We start from the raw sequence: 5,571 nt of genomic DNA on the forward strand, positions 1-5,571 counted from the left end.
TAGTCCCATTTGTTTATTTTCTCTTTAGCTTCCATTGCCCTAGAGGTAGTATCGGTGAAGAAATTCTTTTGGCATATGTCTGAGATTTTGCTGCCTGTGGATTCCTCTAGTATTTTTATGGTTTCCAGTCTTATGTTTAAGTCCTGTATCCATTTTGAGTTTATTTTTGTGTATGGCGTAAGTTGGTGATCTAGCTTCATTTTTTTGGATGTATCTGTCCAATTTTCCCAACACCATTTATTGAAGAGACTGTCTTGACTCCATTGTATGTTCATGCCTCCTTTGTCAAATATTAATTGTGCATAGTGGTTTGGGTCTATATCTGGATTCTCTATTCTGTTCCATTGATCTATATGTCTGTTCTTGTGCCAGTACCAGGCTGTTTTGAGAATAGTGACTTTGTAATACAGCTTGAAATCTGGTATTGAGATCCCTCCTACTTTATTCTTCTTCTCAGGATTGCTGTGGCTATTCGGGGTCTTTTTTTATTCCAGATGAATTTTGGGAGAGTTCTTTCAAGATCTGTGAAATATGCCGTTGGTATTTTAATGGGGAGTGCATTGAATCTATAGATTGCTTTGGGTAGTATGGACATTTTAATGATGTTGATTCTACCAATCCATGAACATGGTATGTTCTTCCATCTGTTTACGACTTCCTCTATCTCTTTTTTCAGTGTCCTGTAGTTTTCCGTGTATAGGTCTTTTACCTCCTTAGTTAAGTTTACTCCTAGGTATCTTAATTTTTTTGGTGCGATGGTAAATGGGATTGCCTTTTTAGTCTCTCTGTCTGTAAGTTCACTATTGGTGTATAGAAAGGCCATAGATTTCTTGGCGTTAATTTTGTATCCTGCTACATTGCCGAATTCATTTATTAAGTCTATTAGTTTTTTTGACGGAGTCTTTCAGGTTTTTTATGTACAATATCATGTCATCTGCAAATAAAGACAGCTTTACTTGTTCTTTTCCAATTTGGATGCCTTTTCTTTCTTCTTCTTGTCTAATTGCAATGGCTAATACTTCCAGTACTATGTCAAACAGGAGTGGTGAGAGTGGGGATCCCTGTCTTTTTCCTGTTCTTAGGGGAAATGTTTTTAGTCTTTGTCCATTGAGTATGATGTTTGCTGTGGGTTTATCATATATAGCTTTTATTATGTTGAGGTATGAGGCTTCTATTCCCACCTTGTTGAGAGTTTTTATCAAGAAAGGGTGTTGGATTTTGTCAAATGCTTTTTTCTGCATCAATTGATATGACTATGTGATTGTTATCTCTCAATTTGTTTATGTGATATATCACGTTTATTGTTTTGCGGATATTGTACCATTCTTGCATTCCTGGGATAAATCCTACTTGATCATGGTGTATGATCTTTCTGATGTACTGCTGGAGCCGATTTGCTAGAATTTTGTTGAGGATTTTGGCATCTATGTTTATGAGGGATATTGGTCTGTAGTTCTCTTTCATTGTATTGTCTTTATCTGGTTTCGGTATTAGGGTGATGCTGGCTTCATAGAAGGAGCTTGGAAGTGTTCCTTCCTCTTGAATTTTTTGGAATAGTCTGAGGAGGATAGGTTTTAGTTCTTCCTTGAATGTTTGGTAAAACTCTCCTGTGAAGCCGTCAGGCCCCGGGCTTTTGTTTGCCGAAGTTTTTTGATAATTGCTTCAATTTCGTCCATAGTTATTGGCCTATTGAGCTGTTTAGATTCTTCCTGATTGATTTTTGGAAGGTTATATTTTTCTAGGAATATGTCCATTTCCTCCAGGTTGTCCAGTTTGTTGGAATAGAGTTGTACGTAGTATTTTGTAACAATCCTTTGTATCTCAGCGGGGTCTGTTGTTACTTCACCTCTTTCATTTCTGATTTTATTTATTTGGGTCCTCTCTCTTTGCTTCTTGGTGAGCCTGGATAGAGGTTCATCAATCTTGTTTATCCTTTCAAAGAACCAGCTCTTGGTTTTGTTGATCTTTTGTATTGTTTCTTTGGTCTCTGTGTCGTTTATCTCCGCTCTGATCTTTGTTATTTCCTTCCTTCTGCTTACACTGGGCTTATCTTGCTGCTCTCTCTCTAACTCTTTGAGTTGTTGGGTTAGGTAATTTATTACCATTGTTTCTTGTTTTTTGCAATAGGCTTGGAGAGCTATGAACTTCCCTCTCAAGACTGCTTTCACTGTGTCCCATAGATTTTGGATTGTTGTGTTTTCATTGTCATTTGTTGCCATGATGTTTTTTATTTCTTCCTTGATCTCTCTGGTGACCCAGTCCTGGTTTAATAGCATGCTGTTTAGTCTCCATGTGTTTGATTTCTTTGGATTGTATTTATTGTAGTTGATTTCCAGTTTTATGCCACTACTGTGATCTGAGAAGATGCTTGATATAATTTCTATATTCTTGAATTTGAAGAGACTTTGCCTGTGACCCAGCATATGGTCTATCTTTGAAAATGACCCATGTGCACTTGAGAAGAATGTATATTCTGTGGCTTTGGGGTGAAATGTTCTAAAGATGTCAATTAATTCCATCTGGTCTAGTGAGTCATTTAGGATTGCTGTTTCTTTGCTGATTTTTTGTTTAGAGGATTTGTCCAATGGTGATAGTGGGGTATTAAAGTCTCCTACTATGATTGTATTGCTATTAATCTCTCCCTTGATATCCTCCAGGAGTTTTTTTATGTATTTGGGTGCTCCTATATTGGGTGCGTATATATTTACCAGAATTATTTCTTCTTGTTGGATTTCTCCCTTTAGTATTATGAAGTGGCCTTCTTTATCTCTTGTTATGGTATTTACTTTGAGGTCTATTTTGTCAGATATAAATATTGCTACCCCTGCTTTTTTTTCATTTCCATTTGCCTGAAAGATATTTTTCCATCCCTTCACTTTCAATCTGTGTGAGTCTCTTTTTCTGAGGTGGGTCTCTTGTAGACAGCATATATATGGGTCGTGTTTTTTTATCCATTCAGCTACTCGATATCTTTTGATTGGAGCATTTAGTCCATTTACATTTAAAGTTATTACTGAAAGGTATTTGTTTGTAGTTATATCTATTTTTGTGTCTGTATTCCTTCTTACCTGTTTATTTCTTCTTTTTACAGAATTCCCTTTAGCATTTCTTGCATTGCTGGTTTGGTGGTGATAAACTCCCTGAGCCTTTTTTTGTCTGCGAAGCTCCTGATTTCCCCTTCAATTTTGATTGATAGTCTTGCTGGATATAGTATTCTTGGATTCAGTCCTTTGCTTTGCAATTCTTTATATACCTCCTTCCATTCACTTCTAGCTTGTTGTGTTTCTGATGAGTAATCATTTGACAATCTGATGGGTGTTCCTTTGTAGGTAACTCTCTGTCTCTCTCTTGCCACCTTTAAGATTCTCTCTTTATCATTTATATTTGCCATTGAAATTATGACATGTCTTGGTGTGGGTCTTTTGGGGTTGATCCTGCTTGGGACTCTCTGTACTTGCGTAACTTTTATCTTTCCCATATCCAGGAAGTTTTCTGTCATTATTTCTTCAAATAGATTTTCTAATCCCTGCTGCTCTTCTTGTCCTTCTGGCAGCCCTATTATACGCATGTTACTTCGTTTCATGTTGTCCCGAAGCTCCCTTAGGCTTTCCTTCTGCTTTTTAATTTTTTTCTCCAATTGCTGTTCAGATTGATCTTGTTTCTATACCTGATCTTCTAACTCACTAATTCGGTCCTCTGCTTCTTGTAGTCTACTGTTGAAACTTTCCATGGTGTTTTTGATTGTAGCTATATCACTTTTCATTTCTTCCTGATTCCTGCATAAGTTGTTGATTTTCTCATCCATCCGATGTATAAATTCCACGACCATTACTCTGAACTCCTTTTCAGTCATGTTGCAAGCTTCAGTTTCACTAATTTCCTTTCTTGGCGACTCCACATTTTCTTTCCTCTGTGAGTTATTTCGTTTCCCCATTCTGGCTATCACCACAAAGCTCAAGCTTCCGTTTGCGTGGACCTGGGCCGTGTGCTGTGAGGACTTCGCTCCACCCGAGTTTCACTGAAGTGCTCTGACACTAGGACGTGTGGCTGCCTATGGTTGGTGGGAACCAGACTTGCCCAGGGTCAGTGTCCCCAGTGTTCCATGTGGTCTCGTGTGCACACTTAGAATCAGGGGCCCTGTCTGCACCACACTGTTGGTATGTGCTGAAAATGAGATCCTTAGCATGTTCCAGGAGTCAGAGTTTCCCTGTGACTGCACCAAGAATCGAGTGTCAGAGTCTCTGTTGCCTTGTGCAGTTTCTCGTTGAGAATCAGGGTCCCTGTGTGTGCATGCACCAACAATTGGGATCACTGGCTCTTAGTGTGAATGTGCTGTGAGTCAGGGATCCCAGGCAGCTGTGTCCAGTGTGCCAAATTCCCGGACACAGCTGCCTGGAGGTGCGTCCTGTGTGTGCTCTCTCTACTGAGCCAAACCGGCTCGGGCTTCGCACACTCTCAAATTCCTGAAGGTGAGCTGCCTCTGTGCACTCTCCCAGGTTCCCCGAAGGAAGGCGGAGTCCGTCCTGCGCGCCAAATTCCCCAAAGGGGAGCCCCTCTGTGTGCGCTCTAAGATTCCCCGAAGGGGAGCTGTGACCCGCAAGCCAAATTCCCCGAAGGGGAGCCCTCTGTGCCCACTGTCAGATTTCCCCGAAGGGGAGCTGCTTCTGTCCCGCACGCCAAATTCCCTAAGGGGGAGTGCGTCCCTGCGCAAAGCTCTGCAGCTTGGGCGAGGGGCGGGTCTATCAGTTACTATGGCACTATCCTCCTGCCTGCGGGGAGGGGGATAGGCTCTTTGACTCACAGAAATCTGCCGGGAAGTCTGGATTCTTGTTGTTTGTTGGTCTGAAGCTGTGATAGCAGTTCCCTGTCCCCAGTGGCTGCAGTGTCCTGGTTTGTGTCAGAAGCCAGGATCCGAGTCTCAGGCAGCTCTGTTTCTCAAGATGGCGTGGTCTCCGCATCCGCACCAGCCGCCGAGAAGTGTCCGCTTTGTGCGCGGGGCTCCGCTGTCTAGGACTGCCCAGTTAGGCAGCCCCTTGGAAGACCTGCAGAATCTAACTGACCCTCGCTCACACACACACACACACCACACACGTCTACACTCACCTCTATGAGTTCCTCACTCACACTCTCTCTCTCCCTACCTTCCTGCCGGTCGCCATCTTTCTAACTCTCCTCTGGTAGCTTTTTAAATGTCTAACATGATGTCTTTATTAATATTTGACTTTACCTGTGGAGTTTTTATTTCTTTCTCATATTTTCTTATTTCTGGTTATGGCCTTTCCTGTTCTACTTAAAGGAGACCATTTAAGTAGAAATAAAACAGAAGACTTGCAAATACAAGGTCATTGATAGTGCTTATAATCATAAAACAGATATTAAAGCCACTTACTTACAAATAATATCATCTATTTTACTTTTTCTACTTCCATCCAAATGGTCTGACTGTTCATCAAATGTATTTACTTTGGTTGTAGAAGTTACATTTTAACTTTCTAACTGATTTCCCTTTGGACATAAGTGTGAGCCCTGGGAACGGGATCAGCCATTTGAAAAGAAGCCTGTGTGCCTCCA

This window comes from Eptesicus fuscus, chromosome 2 (assembly GCF_027574615.1).
Source record: "Eptesicus fuscus isolate TK198812 chromosome 2, DD_ASM_mEF_20220401, whole genome shotgun sequence".
NCBI lineage: Eukaryota > Metazoa > Chordata > Mammalia > Chiroptera > Vespertilionidae > Eptesicus > Eptesicus fuscus.